The sequence below is a fragment of the Hyla sarda genome, chromosome 1 (assembly GCF_029499605.1).
Source record: "Hyla sarda isolate aHylSar1 chromosome 1, aHylSar1.hap1, whole genome shotgun sequence".
Taxonomy (NCBI): domain Eukaryota; kingdom Metazoa; phylum Chordata; class Amphibia; order Anura; family Hylidae; genus Hyla; species Hyla sarda.
In genome coordinates this window covers 259,601,938-259,620,490 of record NC_079189.1, presented here as the reverse complement: position 1 = coordinate 259,620,490, position 18,553 = coordinate 259,601,938, and the positions used below count along the sequence as shown (strand labels likewise).

Genomic DNA, 18,553 nt, shown 5'->3' with positions numbered 1-18,553 from the left:
AAATCCTTTTCGGAATCGGAACGGAAGGCGGCAACAGAGCAAAATGTCAACTGCACCCGGGATTCCCAGCCAGTCTCCCATGCCGGTACTTACTGGGCCCTAAGCTGCGTAGCAGTCAGCGATCTGACAAGAGCAGGCGCGTTCAGCTTAGGATGGCCATTGACATCTTCACACCTTGTATACTGTGGATTTAAGCATCAATAAATATTTTTTTTAATCGGAGAGAAAGGCGGCAACAGAGCAAAATGTCAATAGCACCTTGGATTGCCAGCCAGTCTCCCATGCCCGTACTTGCCGGGCAGCAGTCTGCGATCTGACAAGAACAGGCACATTCAGCTTAGGATAGCCGTAGACGGCTTCACACCCTGTATACTGTGGATACTGTGGATTTAAGCATCAATAAATCCTTTTCGGAATCGGAGCAAAGTGTCTACAGAGCTACAGAGCAAAATGTCAACAACGCCTGATATTCCCAGCCAGTCTCCCATGCTGGTACTTACCGGGCCCTAAGCTGGGTAGCAGTCTGCGACCAGAGCAGGCGCGTTCAGCTTAGGATGGCCGTTGACAGCTTCTTGCCCTTTATACTGTGCATTTAAGCATCAATAAATCCTTTTCGGAATCAGAGAGGAAGGCGGCAACATAGCAAAATGTCAATAGCACCTTGGATTGCCAGCCAGTCTCCCATGCCCGTACTTGCCGGGCAGCAGTCTGTGATCTGACAAGAACAGGCACATTCAGCTTAGAATAGCCGTAGACGGCTTCACACCCTGTATACTAAGGATTTAAGCATCAATAAATCCTTTTCGGAATCGGAGCGGAAGGCGGCTACAGAGCAAAATGTCAACAACACCTGGGATTCCCAGCCAATCTCCCATGCTGGTACTTACCGGGCCCTAAGCTGGGTAGCAGTCTGCGATCTGACGAGAGCAGGCGCGTTCAGTTTAGGATGGCCGTTGACTGCTTCATGCCCTTTATACTGTGCATTTAAGCATCAATAAATCCTTTTCCGAATCGGAGCGGAAGGCGGCAACAGATTAAAAAGTCAACTGCAACCGGGATTCCCAGCCAGTCTCCCATGCTGGTACTTACCAGGCCCTAAGCTAGGTATCAGTCTGCGATCTGACGACAGCAGGCGCGTTCAGCTTAGGATGGCCGTTGACAGCTTCACACTTTGTATACTGTGCATTTAAGCATCAATAAATCCTTTTCGGAATCGGAACGGAACAGAAGGCGGCAACAGAGCAAAATGTCAACTGCACCCGGGATTCCCAGCCAGTCTCCCATGCCGGTACTTACTGGGCCCTAAGCTGGATAGCAGTCTGCGATCTGACGAGAGCAGGCGCGTTCAGCTTAGGATGGCCGTTGACATCTTTACGCGTTGTATATTGTGGATTTAAGCATCAATAAATATTTTTATTAATCGGAGAGGAAGGCGGCAACAGAGCAAAATGTCAATGGCACCTTGGATTGCCAGCCACTCTCCCATGCCGGTATCTGCCGGGCAGCGGTCTGCGATCTGATGAGAGCAGGCACGTTCAGGCTTAGGATGGCCGTTGACAGCTTCACACCCTGTATATTGTGGATTAAAGCATCAATAAATCATTTTCCGAATCGGAGCGGAAGGCGGCAACAGATTAAAATGTCAATTGCACCCGGGATTCCCAGCCAGTCTCCCATGCTGGTACTTACCAGGCCCTAAGCTGGGTAGCAGTCTGCGATCTGATGAGAGCAGGCGCATTCAGCTTATGATGGCGGTTGACAGCTTCACACTTTGTATACTGTGGATTTAAGAATCAATAAATAATTTTCGGAATCGGAACAGAGACAGAGTAAATTGTCAACTGCACACGGGATTCCCAGCCAGTGTCCCATGCCAATACTTACCGGGCCCTAAGCTGGGTAGCAGTCTGCGATCTGACAAGAGCAGGCACGTTCAGCTTAGGATGGCCATTGACAGCTTCATGATTTTTATACTGTGGATTTAAGCATCAATAAATCCTTTTCGGAATCGGAACGGAAGGCGGCAACAGAGCAAAATGTCAACTGCACCCGGGATTCCCAGCCAGTCTCCCATGCCGGTTCTTACTGGGCCCTAGGCTGGGTGGCGGTCTGCGAGCTGACGAGAGCAGGCGCGTTCAGCTTAGGATGGCCGTTCACATGTTCACGCCTTGTATATTGTGAATTTAAGCATCAATAAATATTTTTATTAATCGGAGAGGAAGGCGGCAACATAGCAAAATGTCAATGGCACCTTGGATTGCCAGCCAGTCTCCCATGCCGGTATCTGCCGGGCAGCAGTCTGCGATCTGAGGAAAGCAGACACGTTCAGCTTAGGATGGCCGTTGACAGCTTCACACCCTGTATATTGTGGATTTAAGCATCAATAAATCCTTTTCCGAATCGGAGCGGAAGGCGGCAACAGATTAAAATGTCAACTGCACCCGGGATTCCAGCCAGTCTCCCATGCTGGTACTTACCAGGCCCTAAGCTGGGTAGCAGTCTGCGATCTGACGAGAGCAGGCGCGTTCAGCTTAGGATGGCCGTTGACAGCTTCACACTTTGTATACTGTGCATTTAAGCATCAATAAATAATTTTCGGAATCGGAGCAGAAACAGAGCAAAATGTCAACTGCACCCGGTATTCCCAGCCAGTCTCCCATGCTGGTACTTACCAGGCCCGAAGCTGGGTAGCAGTCTGCGATCTTACAAGAGCAGGCGCGTTCAGCTTAGGATGGCCGTTGACAGCTTCTCGCCCTTTATACTGTGCATTTAAGCATCAATAAATCCTTTTCGGAATCGGAACGGAAGGCGGCAACAGAGCAAAATGTCAACGGCAGCCAGGATTCCCAGCCAGTGTCCCATGCCGGTACTTACCGGGCCCTAAGATCTGTACCAGTCTGCGATCTGACGAGAGCAGGCGCGTTCAGCTTAGGATGGCCATTGACAGCTTCATGCTTTTTATACTGTGCATTTAAGCATCAATAAATCCTTTTCGGAATCGGAACGGAAGGCGGCAACAGAGCAAAATGTCAACTGCACCCGGGATTCCCAGCCAGTCTCCCATGCCGGTACTTACTGGGCCCTAAGCTGCGTAGCAGTCAGCGATCTGACGAGAGCAGGCGCGTTCAGCTTAGGATGGCCATTGACATCTTCACACCTTGTATACTGTGGATTTAAGCATCAATAAATATTTTTTTTAATCGGAGAGGAAGGCGGCAACAGAGCAAAATGTCAATAGCACCTTGGATTGCCAGCCAGTCTCCCATGCCCGTACTTGCCAGGCAGCAGTCTGCGATCTGACAAGAACAGGCACATTCAGCTTAGGATAGCCGTAGACGGCTTCACACCCTGTATACTGTGGATACTGTGGATTTAAGCATCAATAAATCCTTTTCGGAATCGGAGCAAAGTGTCTACAGAGCTACAGAGCAAAATGTCAACAACACCTGATATTCCCAGCCAGTCTCCCATGCTGGTACTTACCGGGCCCTAAGCTGGGTAGCAGTCTGCGATCTGACCAGAGCAGGCGCGTTCAGCTTAGGATGGCCGTTGACAGCTTCTTGCCCTTTATACTGTGCATTTAAGCATCAATAAATCCTTTTCGGAATCAGAGAGGAAGGCGGCAACATAGCAAAATGTCAATAGCACCTTGGATTGCCAGCCAGTCTCCCATGCCCGTACTTGAAGGGCAGCAGTCTGTGATCTGACAAGAACAGGCACATTCAGCTTAGAATAGCCGTAGACGGCTTCACACCCTGTATACTAAGGATTTAAGCATCAATAAATCCTTTTCGGAATCGGAGCGGAAGGCGGCTACAGAGCAAAATGTCAACAACACCTGGGATTCCCAGCCAATCTCCCATGCTGGTACTTACCGGGCCCTAAGCTGGGTAGCAGTCTGCGATCTGACGAGAGCAGGCGCGTTCAGTTTAGGATGGCCGTTGACTGCTTCATGCCCTTTATACTGTGCATTTAAGCATCAATAAATCCTTTTCCGAATCGGAGCGGAAGGCGGCAACAGATTAAAAAGTCAACTGCAACCGGGATTCCCAGCCAGTCTCCCATGCTGGTACTTACCAGGCCCTAAGCTAGGTATCAGTCTGCGATCTGACGACAGCAGGCGCGTTCAGCTTAGGATGGCCGTTGACAGCTTCACACTTTGTATACTGTGCATTTAAGCATCAATAAATCCTTTTCGGAATCGGAACGGAACAGAAGGCGACAACAGAGCAAAATGTCAACTGCACCCGGGATTCCCAGCCAGTCTCCCATGCCGGTACTTACTGGGCCCTAAGCTGCGTAGCAGTCTGCGATCTGACGAGAGCAGGCGCGTTCAGCTTAGGATGGCCATTGACATCTTCACACCTTGTATACTGTGGATTTAAGCATCAATAAATATTTTTTTTAATCGGAGAGGAAGGCGGCAACAGAGCAAAATGTCAATAGCACCTTGGATTGCCAGCCAGTCTCCCATGCCTGTACTTGCCGGGCAGCAGTCTGCGATCTGACAAGAACAGGCACATTCAGCTTAGGATAGCCGTAGACGGCTTCACACCCTGTATACTGTGGATACTGTGGATACTGTGGATACTGTGGATTTAAGCATCAATAAATCCTTTTCGGAATCGGAGCAAAGTGTCTACAGAGCAACAGAGCAAAATGTCAACAACACCTGATATTCCCAGCCAGTCTCCCATGCTGGTACTTACCGGGCCCTAAGCTGGGTAGCAGTCTGCGATCTGACCAGAGCAGGCGCGTTCAGCTTAGGATGGCCGTTGACAGCGTCTTGCCCTTTATACTGTGCATTTAAGCATCAATAAATCCTTTTCGGAATCAGAGAGGAAGGCGGCAACATAGCAAAATGTCAATAGCACCTTGGATTGCCAGCCAGTCTCCCATGCCCGTACTTGCCGGGCAGCAGTCTGTGATCTGACAAGAACAGGCACATTCAGCTTAGAATAGCCGTAGACGGCTTCACACCCTGTATACTAAGGATTTAAGCATCAATAAATCCTTTTCGGAATCGGAGCGGAAGGCGGCTACAGAGGAAAATGTCAACAACACCTGGGATTCCCAGCCAATCTCCCATGCTGGTACTTACCGGGCCCTAAGCTGGGTAGCAGTCTGCGATCTGACGAGAGCAGGCGCGTTCAGTTTAGGATGGCCGCTGACTGCTTCATGCCCTTTATACTGTGCATTTAAGCATCAATAAATCCTTTTCCGAATCGGAGCGGAAGGCGGCAACAGATTAAAAAGTCAACTGCAACCGGGATTCCCAGCCAGTCTCCCATGCTGGTACTTACCAGGCCCTAAGCTGGGTATCAGTCTGCGCTCTGACAATAGCAGGCGCGTTCAGCTTAGGATGGCCGTTGACAGCTTCACACTTTGTATACTGTGCATTTAAGCATCAATAAATCCTTTTCGGAATCGGAACGGAACAGAAGGCGGCACCAGAGCAAAATGTCAACTGCACCCGGGATTCCCAGCCAGTCTCCCATGCCGGTACTTACTGGGCCCTAAGCTGGATAGCAGTCTGCGATCTGACGAGAGCAGGCGCGTTCAGCTTAGGATGGCCGTTGACATCTTTACGCGTTGTATATTGTGGATTTAAGCATCAATAAATATTTTTATTAATCGGAGAGGAAGGCGGCAACAGAGCAAAATGTCAATGGCACCTTGGATTGCCAGCCACTCTCCCATGCCGGTATCTGCCGGGCAGCGGTCTGCGATCTGATGAGAGCAGGCACGTTCAGGCTTAGGATGGCCGTTGACAGCTTCACACCCTGTATATTGTGGATTAAAGCATCAATAAATCATTTTCCGAATCGGAGCGGAAGGCGGCAACAGATTAAAATGTCAATTGCACCCGGGATTCCCAGCCAGTCTCCCATGCTGGTACTTACCAGTTCCTAAGCTGGGTAGCAGTCTGCGATCTGACGAGAGCAGGCGCGTTCAGCTTAGGATGGCGGTTGACAGCTTCGCACTTTGTATACTGTGGATTTAAGAATCAATAAATAATTTTCGGAATCGGAACAGAGACAGAGCAAATTGTCAACTGCACACGGGATTCCCAGCCAGTCTCCCATGCTGGTACTTACCAGGCCCGAAGCTGGGTAGCAGTCTGCGATCTGACGAGAACAGGCGCATTCAGCTTAGGATGGCCGCTGACATCTTCACGCCTTGTATACTGTGGATTTAAGCATCAATAAATATTTTTTTTAATCGGAGAGGAAGGCGGCAACAGAGCAAAATTTCAATAGCACCTTGGATTGCCAGCCAGTCTCCCATGCCCGTACTTGCCGGGCAGCAGTCTGCGATCTGACAAGAACAGGCGCATTCAGCTTAGGATAGCCGTAGACGGCTTCACACCCTGTATACTGTGGATTTAAGCATCAATAAATCCTTTTCGGAATCGGAACGGAACAGAAGGCGGCACCAGAGCAAAATGTCAACTGCACCCGGGATTCCCAGCCAGGAAGGCGGCAACAGAGCAAAATGTCAATGGCACCTTGGATTGCCAGCCACTCTCCCATGCCGGTATCTGCCGGGCAGCGGTCTGCGATCTGATGAGAACAGGCGCATTCAGCTTAGGATAGCCGTAGACGGCTTCACACCCTGTATACTGTGGATTTAAGCATCAATAAATCCTTTTCGGAATCGGAACGGAACAGAAGGCGGCACCAGAGCAAAATGTCAACTGCACCCGGGATTCCCAGCCAGGAAGGCGGCAACAGAGCAAAATGTCAATGGCACCTTGGATTGCCAGCCACTCTCCCATGCCGGTATCTGCCGGGCAGCGGTCTGCGATCTGATGAGAACAGGCGCATTCAGCTTAGGATGGCCGTAGACATCTTCACACCCTGTATACTGTGGATTTAAGCATCAATAAATCCTTTTCGGAATCGGAGCGGAAGGCGGCAACAGAGCAAAATGTCAATGACACTTGGGACTCCCAGCCAGTCTCCCATGCTGGTACTTACCAGGCCCTAAGCTGGGTAGCAGTCTGCGATCTGACGAGAGCAGGCGCTTTCAGCTTAGGATGGCCGTTGACAGCTTCTTGCCCTTTATACTGTGCATTTAAGCATCAATAAATCCTTTTCGGAATCGGAACGGAAGGCGGCAACAGAGCAAAATGTCAACGGCAGCCGGGATTCCCAGCCAGTGTCCCATGCCGGTACTTACCGGGCCCTAAGATCTGTACCAGTCTGCGATCTGACGAGAGCAGGCGCGTTAAGCTTAGGATGGCCGTCGACAGCTTCACACCTTGTATACTGTGGATTTAAGCATCAATAAATTATTTTCGGAATCGGAGCGGAAGGCAGCAATAGAGCAAAATGTCAACAGCACCCGGGATTCCCAGCCAGTCTCCCATGCCAGTACTTACCGGGCCCTAAGCTGCGTAGAAGTCTGCGATCTGACGAGAGCAGGCGCGTTCAGCTTAGGATGGCCGCTGACATCTTCACGCCTTGTATACTGTGGATTTAAGCATCAATAAATATTTTTTTTAATCGGAGAGGAAGGCGGCAACAGAGCAAAATTTCAATAGCACCTTGGATTGCCAGCCAGTCTCCCATGCCCGTACTTGCCGGGCAGCAGTCTGCGATCTGACAAGAACAGGCGCATTCAGCTTAGGATAGCCGTAGACGGCTTCACACCCTGTATACTGTGGATTTAAGCATCAATAAATCCTTTTCGGAATCGGAACGGAACAGAAGGCGGCACCAGAGCAAAATGTCAACTGCACCCGGGATTCCCAGCCAGTCTCCCATGCCGGTACTTACTGGGCCCTAAGCTGGATAGCAGTCTGCGATCTGACGAGAGCAGGCGCGTTCAGCTTAGGATGGCCGTTGACATCTTTACGCGTTGTATATTGTGGATTTAAGCATCAATAAATATTTTTATTAATCGGAGAGGAAGGCGGCAACAGAGCAAAATTTCAATAGCACCTTGGATTGCCAGCCAGTCTCCCATGCCGGTACTTACCGGGCCCTAAGATCTGTACCAGTCTGCGATCTGACGAGAGCAGGCGCGTTAAGCTTAGGATGGCCGTCGACAGCTTCACACCTTGTATACTGTGGATTTAAGCATCAATAAATTATTTTCGGAATCGGAGCGGAAGGCAGCAATAGAGCAAAATGTCAACAGCACCCGGGATTCCCAGCCAGTCTCCCATGCCAGTACTTACCGGGCCCTAAGCTGCGTAGAAGTCTGCGATCTGACGAGAGCAGGCGCGTTCAGCTTAGGATGGCCGCTGACATCTTCACGCCTTGTATACTGTGGATTTAAGCATCAATAAATATTTTTTTTAATCGGAGAGGAAGGCGGCAACAGAGCAAAATTTCAATAGCACCTTGGATTGCCAGCCAGTCTCCCATGCCCGTACTTGCCGGGCAGCAGTCTGCGATCTGACAAGAACAGGCGCATTCAGCTTAGGATAGCCGTAGACGGCTTCACACCCTGTATACTGTGGATTTAAGCATCAATAAATCAATTTCGGAATCGGAACGGAACAGAAGGCGGCACCAGAGCAAAATGTCAACTGCACCCGGGATTCCCAGCCAGTCTCCCATGCCGGTACTTACTGGGCCCTAAGCTGGATAGCAGTCTGCGATCTGACGAGAGCAGGCGCGTTCAGCTTAGGATGGCCGTTGACATCTTTACGCGTTGTATATTGTGGATTTAAGCATCAATAAATATTTTTATTAATCGGAGAGGAAGGCGGCAACAGAGCAAAATGTCAATGGCACCTTGGATTGCCAGCCACTCTCCCATGCCGGTATCTGCCGGGCAGCGGTCTGCGATCTGATGAGAGCAGGCACGTTCAGGCTTAGGATGGCCGTTGACAGCTTCACACCCTGTATATTGTGGATTAAAGCATCAATAAATCATTTTCCGAATCGGAGCGGAAGGCGGCAACAGATTAAAATGTCAATTGCACCCGGGATTCCCAGCCAGTCTCCCATGCTGGTACTTACCAGTTCCTAAGCTAGGTAGCAGTCTGCGATCTGATGAGAGCAGGCGCATTCAGCTTAGGATGGCGGTTGACAGCTTCGCACTTTGTATACTGTGGATTTAAGAATCAATAAATAATTTTCGGAATCGGAACAGAGACAGAGCAAATTGTCAACTGCACACGGGATTCCCAGCCAGTCTCCCATGCTGGTACTTACCAGGCCCGAAGCTGGGTAGCAGTCTGCGATCTGACGAGAACAGGCGCATTCAGCTTAGGATGGCCGTAGACATCTTCACACCCTGTATACTGTGGATTTAAGCATCAATAAATCCTTTTCGGAATCGGAGCGGAAGGCGGCAACAGAGCAAAATGTCAACGACACTTGGGATTCCCAGCCAGTCTCCCATGCTGGTACTTACCAGGCCCTAAGCTAGGTATCAGTCTGCGATCTGACGACAGCAGGCGCGTTCAGCTTAGGATGGCCGTTGACAGCTTCACACTTTGTATACTGTGCATTTAAGCATCAATAAATCCTTTTCGGAATCGGAACGGAACAGAAGGCGACAACAGAGCAAAATGTCAACTGCACCCGGGATTCCCAGCCAGTCTCCCATGCCGGTACTTACTGGGCCCTAAGCTGCGTAGCAGTCTGCGATCTGACGAGAGCAGGCGCGTTCAGCTTAGGATGGCCATTGACATCTTCACACCTTGTATACTGTGGATTTAAGCATCAATAAATATTTTTTTTAATCGGAGAGGAAGGCGGCAACAGAGCAAAATGTCAATAGCACCTTGGATTGCCAGCCAGTCTCCCATGCCTGTACTTGCCGGGCAGCAGTCTGCGATCTGACAAGAACAGGCACATTCAGCTTAGGATAGCCGTAGACGGCTTCACACCCTGTATACTGTGGATACTGTGGATACTGTGGATACTGTGGATACTGTGGATACTGTGGATTTAAGCATCAATAAATCCTTTTCGGAATCGGAGCAAAGTGTCTACAGAGCAACAGAGCAAAATGTCAACAACACCTGATATTCCCAGCCAGTCTCCCATGCTGGTACTTACCGGGCCCTAAGCTGGGTAGCAGTCTGCGATCTGACCAGAGCAGGCGCGTTCAGCTTAGGATGGCCGTTGACAGCGTCTTGCCCTTTATACTGTGCATTTAAGCATCAATAAATCCTTTTCGGAATCAGAGAGGAAGGCGGCAACATAGCAAAATGTCAATAGCACCTTGGATTGCCAGCCAGTCTCCCATGCCCGTACTTGCCGGGCAGCAGTCTGTGATCTGACAAGAACAGGCACATTCAGCTTAGAATAGCCGTAGACGGCTTCACACCCTGTATACTAAGGATTTAAGCATCAATAAATCCTTTTCGGAATCGGAGCGGAAGGCGGCTACAGAGGAAAATGTCAACAACACCTGGGATTCCCAGCCAATCTCCCATGCTGGTACTTACCGGGCCCTAAGCTGGGTAGCAGTCTGCGATCTGACGAGAGCAGGCGCGTTCAGTTTAGGATGGCCGCTGACTGCTTCATGCCCTTTATACTGTGCATTTAAGCATCAATAAATCCTTTTCCGAATCGGAGCGGAAGGCGGCAACAGATTAAAAAGTCAACTGCAACCGGGATTCCCAGCCAGTCTCCCATGCTGGTACTTACCAGGCCCTAAGCTGGGTATCAGTCTGTGCTCTGACAATAGCAGGCGCGTTCAGCTTAGGATGGCCGTTGACAGCTTCACACTTTGTATACTGTGCATTTAAGCATCAATAAATCCTTTTCGGAATCGGAACGGAACAGAAGGCGGCACCAGAGCAAAATGTCAACTGCACCCGGGATTCCCAGCCAGTCTCCCATGCCGGTACTTACTGGGCCCTAAGCTGGATAGCAGTCTGCGATCTGACGAGAGCAGGCGCGTTCAGCTTAGGATGGCCGTTGACATCTTTACGCGTTGTATATTGTGGATTTAAGCATCAATAAATATTTTTATTAATCGGAGAGGAAGGCGGCAACAGAGCAAAATGTCAATGGCACCTTGGATTGCCAGCCACTCTCCCATGCCGGTATCTGCCGGGCAGCGGTCTGCGATCTGATGAGAGCAGGCACGTTCAGGCTTAGGATGGCCGTTGACAGCTTCACACCCTGTATATTGTGGATTAAAGCATCAATAAATCATTTTCCGAATCGGAGCGGAAGGCGGCAACAGATTAAAATGTCAATTGCACCCGGGATTCCCAGCCAGTCTCCCATGCTGGTACTTACCAGTTCCTAAGCTGGGTAGCAGTCTGCGATCTGATGAGAGCAGGCGCATTCAGCTTAGGATGGCGGTTGACAGCTTCGCACTTTGTATACTGTGGATTTAAGAATCAATAAATAATTTTCGGAATCGGAACAGAGACAGAGCAAATTGTCAACTGCACACGGGATTCCCAGCCAGTCTCCCATGCTGGTACTTACCAGGCCCGAAGCTGGGTAGCAGTCTGCGATCTGACGAGAACAGGCGCATTCAGCTTAGGATGGCCGCTGACATCTTCACGCCTTGTATACTGTGGATTTAAGCATCAATAAATATTTTTTTTAATCGGAGAGGAAGGCGGCAACAGAGCAAAATTTCAATAGCACCTTGGATTGCCAGCCAGTCTCCCATGCCCGTACTTGCCGGGCAGCAGTCTGCGATCTGACAAGAACAGGCGCATTCAGCTTAGGATAGCCGTAGACGGCTTCACACCCTGTATACTGTGGATTTAAGCATCAATAAATCCTTTTCGGAATCGGAACGGAACAGAAGGCGGCACCAGAGCAAAATGTCAACTGCACCCGGGATTCCCAGCCAGTCTCCCATGCCGGTACTTACTGGGCCCTAAGCTGGATAGCAATCTGCGATCTGACGAGAGCAGGCGCGTTCAGCTTAGGATGGCCGTTGACATCTTTACGCGTTGTATATTGTGGATTTAAGCATCAATAAATATTTTTATTAATCGGAGAGGAAGGCGGCAACAGAGCAAAATGTCAATGGCACCTTGGATTGCCAGCCACTCTCCCATGCCGGTATCTGCCGGGCAGCGGTCTGCGATCTGACGAGAACAGGCGCATTCAGCTTAGGATGGCCGTAGACATCTTCACACCCTGTATACTGTGGATTTAAGCATCAATAAATCCTTTTCGGAATCGGAGCGGAAGGCGGCAACAGAGCAAAATGTCAACGACACTTGGGATTCCCAGCCAGTCTCCCATGCTGGTACTTACCAGGCCCTAAGCTGGGTAGCAGTCTGCGATCTGACGAGAGCAGGCGCTTTCAGCTTAGGATGGCCGTTGACAGCTTCTTGCCCTTTATACTGTGCATTTAAGCATCAATAAATCCTTTTCGGAATCGGAACGGAAGGCGGCAACAGAGCAAAATGTCAACGGCAGCCGGGATTCCCAGCCAGTGTCCCATGCCGGTACTTACCGGGCCCTAAGATCTGTACCAGTCTGCGATCTGACGAGAGCAGGCGCGTTAAGCTTAGGATGGCCGTCGACAGCTTCACACCTTGTATACTGTGGATTTAAGCATCAATAAATTATTTTCGGAATCGGAGCGGAAGGCAGCAATAGAGCAAAATGTCAACAGCACCCGGGATTCCCAGCCAGTCTCCCATGCCAGTACTTACCGGGCCCTAAGCTGCGTAGAAGTCTGCGATCTGACGAGAGCAGGCGCGTTCAGCTTAGGATGGCCGCTGACATCTTCACGCCTTGTATACTGTGGATTTAAGCATCAATAAATATTTTTTTTAATCGGAGAGGAAGGCGGCAACAGAGCAAAATTTCAATAGCACCTTGGATTGCCAGCCAGTCTCCCATGCCCGTACTTGCCGGGCAGCAGTCTGCGATCTGACAAGAACAGGCGCATTCAGCTTAGGATAGCCGTAGACGGCTTCACACCCTGTATACTGTGGATTTAAGCATCAATAAATCAATTTCGGAATCGGAACGGAACAGAAGGCGGCACCAGAGCAAAATGTCAACTGCACCCGGGATTCCCAGCCAGTCTCCCATGCCGGTACTTACTGGGCCCTAAGCTGGATAGCAGTCTGCGATCTGACGAGAGCAGGCGCGTTCAGCTTAGGATGGCCGTTGACATCTTTACGCGTTGTATATTGTGGATTTAAGCATCAATAAATATTTTTATTAATCGGAGAGGAAGGCGGCAACAGAGCAAAATGTCAATGGCACCTTGGATTGCCAGCCACTCTCCCATGCCGGTATCTGCCGGGCAGCGGTCTGCGATCTGATGAGAGCAGGCACGTTCAGGCTTAGGATGGCCGTTGACAGCTTCACACCCTGTATATTGTGGATTAAAGCATCAATAAATCATTTTCCGAATCGGAGCGGAAGGCGGCAACAGATTAAAATGTCAATTGCACCCGGGATTCCCAGCCAGTCTCCCATGCTGGTACTTACCAGTTCCTAAGCTAGGTAGCAGTCTGCGATCTGATGAGAGCAGGCGCATTCAGCTTAGGATGGCGGTTGACAGCTTCGCACTTTGTATACTGTGGATTTAAGAATCAATAAATAATTTTCGGAATCGGAACAGAGACAGAGCAAATTGTCAACTGCACACGGGATTCCCAGCCAGTCTCCCATGCTGGTACTTACCAGGCCCGAAGCTGGGTAGCAGTCTGCGATCTGACGAGAACAGGCGCATTCAGCTTAGGATGGCCGTAGACATCTTCACACCCTGTATACTGTGGATTTAAGCATCAATAAATCCTTTTCGGAATCGGAGCGGAAGGCGGCAACAGAGCAAAATGTCAACGACACTTGGGATTCCCAGCCAGTCTCCCATGCTGGTACTTACCAGGCCCTAAGCTAGGTATCAGTCTGCGATCTGACGACAGCAGGCGCGTTCAGCTTAGGATGGCCGTTGACAGCTTCACACTTTGTATACTGTGCATTTAAGCATCAATAAATCCTTTTCGGAATCGGAACGGAACAGAAGGCGACAACAGAGCAAAATGTCAACTGCACCCGGGATTCCCAGCCAGTCTCCCATGCCGGTACTTACTGGGCCCTAAGCTGCGTAGCAGTCTGCGATCTGACGAGAGCAGGCGCGTTCAGCTTAGGATGGCCATTGACATCTTCACACCTTGTATACTGTGGATTTAAGCATCAATAAATATTTTTTTTAATCGGAGAGGAAGGCGGCAACAGAGCAAAATGTCAATAGCACCTTGGATTGCCAGCCAGTCTCCCATGCCTGTACTTGCCGGGCAGCAGTCTGCGATCTGACAAGAACAGGCACATTCAGCTTAGGATAGCCGTAGACGGCTTCACACCCTGTATACTGTGGATACTGTGGATACTGTGGATACTGTGGATACTGTGGATACTGTGGATACTGTGGATTTAAGCATCAATAAATCCTTTTCGGAATCGGAGCAAAGTGTCTACAGAGCAACAGAGCAAAATGTCAACAACACCTGATATTCCCAGCCAGTCTCCCATGCTGGTACTTACCGGGCCCTAAGCTGGGTAGCAGTCTGCGATCTGACCAGAGCAGGCGCGTTCAGCTTAGGATGGCCGTTGACAGCGTCTTGCCCTTTATACTGTGCATTTAAGCATCAATAAATCCTTTTCGGAATCAGAGAGGAAGGCGGCAACATAGCAAAATGTCAATAGCACCTTGGATTGCCAGCCAGTCTCCCATGCCCGTACTTGCCGGGCAGCAGTCTGTGATCTGACAAGAACAGGCACATTCAGCTTAGAATAGCCGTAGACGGCTTCACACCCTGTATACTAAGGATTTAAGCATCAATAAATCCTTTTCGGAATCGGAGCGGAAGGCGGCTACAGAGGAAAATGTCAACAACACCTGGGATTCCCAGCCAATCTCCCATGCTGGTACTTACCGGGCCCTAAGCTGGGTAGCAGTCTGCGATCTGACGAGAGCAGGCGCGTTCAGTTTAGGATGGCCGCTGACTGCTTCATGCCCTTTATACTGTGCATTTAAGCATCAATAAATCCTTTTCCGAATCGGAGCGGAAGGCGGCAACAGATTAAAAAGTCAACTGCAACCGGGATTCCCAGCCAGTCTCCCATGCTGGTACTTACCAGGCCCTAAGCTGGGTATCAGTCTGTGCTCTGACAATAGCAGGCGCGTTCAGCTTAGGATGGCCGTTGACAGCTTCACACTTTGTATACTGTGCATTTAAGCATCAATAAATCCTTTTCGGAATCGGAACGGAACAGAAGGCGGCACCAGAGCAAAATGTCAACTGCACCCGGGATTCCCAGCCAGTCTCCCATGCCGGTACTTACTGGGCCCTAAGCTGGATAGCAGTCTGCGATCTGACGAGAGCAGGCGCGTTCAGCTTAGGATGGCCGTTGACATCTTTACGCGTTGTATATTGTGGATTTAAGCATCAATAAATATTTTTATTAATCGGAGAGGAAGGCGGCAACAGAGCAAAATGTCAATGGCACCTTGGATTGCCAGCCACTCTCCCATGCCGGTATCTGCCGGGCAGCGGTCTGCGATCTGATGAGAGCAGGCACGTTCAGGCTTAGGATGGCCGTTGACAGCTTCACACCCTGTATATTGTGGATTAAAGCATCAATAAATCATTTTCCGAATCGGAGCGGAAGGCGGCAACAGATTAAAATGTCAATTGCACCCGGGATTCCCAGCCAGTCTCCCATGCTGGTACTTACCAGTTCCTAAGCTGGGTAGCAGTCTGCGATCTGATGAGAGCAGGCGCATTCAGCTTAGGATGGCGGTTGACAGCTTCGCACTTTGTATACTGTGGATTTAAGAATCAATAAATAATTTTCGGAATCGGAACAGAGACAGAGCAAATTGTCAACTGCACACGGGATTCCCAGCCAGTCTCCCATGCTGGTACTTACCAGGCCCGAAGCTGGGTAGCAGTCTGCGATCTGACGAGAACAGGCGCATTCAGCTTAGGATGGCCGCTGACATCTTCACGCCTTGTATACTGTGGATTTAAGCATCAATAAATATTTTTTTTAATCGGAGAGGAAGGCGGCAACAGAGCAAAATTTCAATAGCACCTTGGATTGCCAGCCAGTCTCCCATGCCCGTACTTGCCGGGCAGCAGTCTGCGATCTGACAAGAACAGGCGCATTCAGCTTAGGATAGCCGTAGACGGCTTCACACCCTGTATACTGTGGATTTAAGCATCAATAAATCCTTTTCGGAATCGGAACGGAACAGAAGGCGGCACCAGAGCAAAATGTCAACTGCACCCGGGATTCCCAGCCAGGAAGGCGGCAACAGAGCAAAATGTCAATGGCACCTTGGATTGCCAGCCACTCTCCCATGCCGGTATCTGCCGGGCAGCGGTCTGCGATCTGATGAGAACAGGCGCATTCAGCTTAGGATAGCCGTAGACGGCTTCACACCCTGTATACTGTGGATTTAAGCATCAATAAATCCTTTTCGGAATCGGAACGGAACAGAAGGCGGCACCAGAGCAAAATGTCAACTGCACCCGGGATTCCCAGCCAGGAAGGCGGCAACAGAGCAAAATGTCAATGGCACCTTGGATTGCCAGCCACTCTCCCATGCCGGTATCTGCCGGGCAGCGGTCTGCGATCTGATGAGAACAGGCGCATTCAGCTTAGGATGGCCGTAGACATCTTCACACCCTGTATACTGTGGATTTAAGCATCAATAAATCCTTTTCGGAATCGGAGCGGAAGGCGGCAACAGAGCAAAATGTCAACGACACTTGGGATTTCCAGCCAGTCTCCCATGCTGGTACTTACCAGGCCCTAAGCTGGGTAGCAGTCTGCGATCTGACGAGAGCAGGCGCTTTCAGCTTAGGATGGCCGTTGACAGCTTCTTGCCCTTTATACTGTGCATTTAAGCATCAATAAATCCTTTTCGGAATCGGAACGGAAGGCGGCAACAGAGCAAAATGTCAACGGCAGCCGGGATTCCCAGCCAGTGTCCCATGCCGGTACTTACCGGGCCCTAAGATCTGTACCAGTCTGCGATCTGACGAGAGCAGGCGCGTTAAGCTTAGGATGGCCGTCGACAGCTTCACACCTTGTATACTGTGGATTTAAGCATCAATAAATTATTTTCGGAATCGGAGCGGAAGGCAGCAATAGAGCAAAATGTCAACAGCACCCGGGATTCCCAGCCAGTCTCCCATGCCAGTACTTACCGGGCCCTAAGCTGCGTAGAAGTCTGCGATCTGACGAGAGCAGGCGCGTTCAGCTTAGGATGGCCGCTGACATCTTCACGCCTTGTATACTGTGGATTTAAGCATCAATAAATATTTTTTTTAATCGGAGAGGAAGGCGGCAACAGAGCAAAATTTCAATAGCACCTTGGATTGCCAGCCAGTCTCCCATGCCCGTACTTGCCGGGCAGCAGTCTGCGATCTGACAAGAACAGGCGCATTCAGCTTAGGATAGCCGTAGACGGCTTCACACCCTGTATACTGTGGATTTAAGCATCAATAAATCCTTTTCGGAATCGGAACGGAACAGAAGGCGGCACCAGAGCAAAATGTCAACTGCACCCGGGATTCCCAGCCAGTCTCCCATGCCGGTACTTACTGGGCCCTAAGCTGGATAGCAGTCTGCGATCTGACGAGAGCAGGCGCGTTCAGCTTAGGATGGCCGTTGACATCTTTACGCGTTGTATATTGTGGATTTAAGCATCAATAAATATTTTTATTAATCGGAGAGGAAGGCGGCAACAGAGCAAAATGTCAATGGCACCTTGGATTGCCAGCCACTCTCCCATGCCGGTATCTGCCGGGCAGCGGTCTGCGATCTGACGAGAACAGGCGCATTCAGCTTAGGATGGCCGTAGACATCTTCACACCCTGTATACTGTGGATTTAAGCATCAATAAATCCTTTTCGGAATCGGAGCGGAAGGCGGCAACAGAGCAAAATGTCAACGACACTTGGGATTCCCAGCCAGTCTCCCATGCTGGTACTTACCAGGCCCTAAGCTGGGTAGCAGTCTGCGATCTGACGAGAGCAGGCGCTTTCAGCTTAGGATGGCCGTTGACAGCTTCTTGCCCTTTATACTGTGCATTTAAGCATCAATAAATCCTTTTCGGAATCGGAACGGAAGGCGGCAACAGAGCAAAATGTCAACGGCAGCCGGGATTCCCAGCCAGTGTCCCATGCCGGTACTTACCGGGCCCTAAGATCTGTACCAGTCTGCGATCTGACGAGAGCAGGCGCGTTAAGCTTAGGATGGCCGTCGACAGCTTCACACCTTGTATACTGTGGATTTAAGCATCAATAAATTATTTTCGGAATCGGAGCGGAAGGCAGCAATAGAGCAAAATGTCAACAGCACCCGGGATTCCCAGCCAGTCTCCCATGCCAGTACTTACCGGGCCCTAAGCTGCGTAGAAGTCTGCGATCTGACGAGAGCAGGCGCGTTCAGCTTAGGATGGCCGCTGACATCTTCACGCCTTGTATACTGTGGATTTAAGCATCAATAAATATTTTTTTTAATCGGAGAGGAAGGCGGCAACAGAGCAAAATTTCAATAGCACCTTGGATTGCCAGCCAGTCTCCCATGCCCGTACTTGCCGGGCAGCAGTCTGCGATCTGACAAGAACAGGC

General features: G+C 50.1%; 7 pseudogenes; all 7 read right to left on the bottom strand.

Annotated features, from left to right (window-relative positions):
* Positions 1 to 7,335: 7,335 nt before the first annotated feature.
* Positions 7,336 to 7,455, bottom strand: LOC130332997 (5S ribosomal RNA; annotated as a pseudogene).
* Positions 7,456 to 8,136: 681 nt separating this feature from the next.
* Positions 8,137 to 8,256, bottom strand: LOC130332986 (5S ribosomal RNA; annotated as a pseudogene).
* A 3,895-nt stretch (positions 8,257 to 12,151) lies between these two features.
* On the bottom strand, positions 12,152 to 12,271 carry LOC130335904 (5S ribosomal RNA; annotated as a pseudogene).
* A 284-nt stretch (positions 12,272 to 12,555) lies between these two features.
* Positions 12,556 to 12,675, bottom strand: LOC130332979 (5S ribosomal RNA; annotated as a pseudogene).
* A 4,401-nt stretch (positions 12,676 to 17,076) lies between these two features.
* Positions 17,077 to 17,196, bottom strand: LOC130332968 (5S ribosomal RNA; annotated as a pseudogene).
* Positions 17,197 to 17,865: 669 nt separating this feature from the next.
* Positions 17,866 to 17,985, bottom strand: LOC130335893 (5S ribosomal RNA; annotated as a pseudogene).
* A 284-nt stretch (positions 17,986 to 18,269) lies between these two features.
* On the bottom strand, positions 18,270 to 18,389 carry LOC130332957 (5S ribosomal RNA; annotated as a pseudogene).
* Between the last annotated feature and the right edge of the window lie 164 nt (positions 18,390 to 18,553).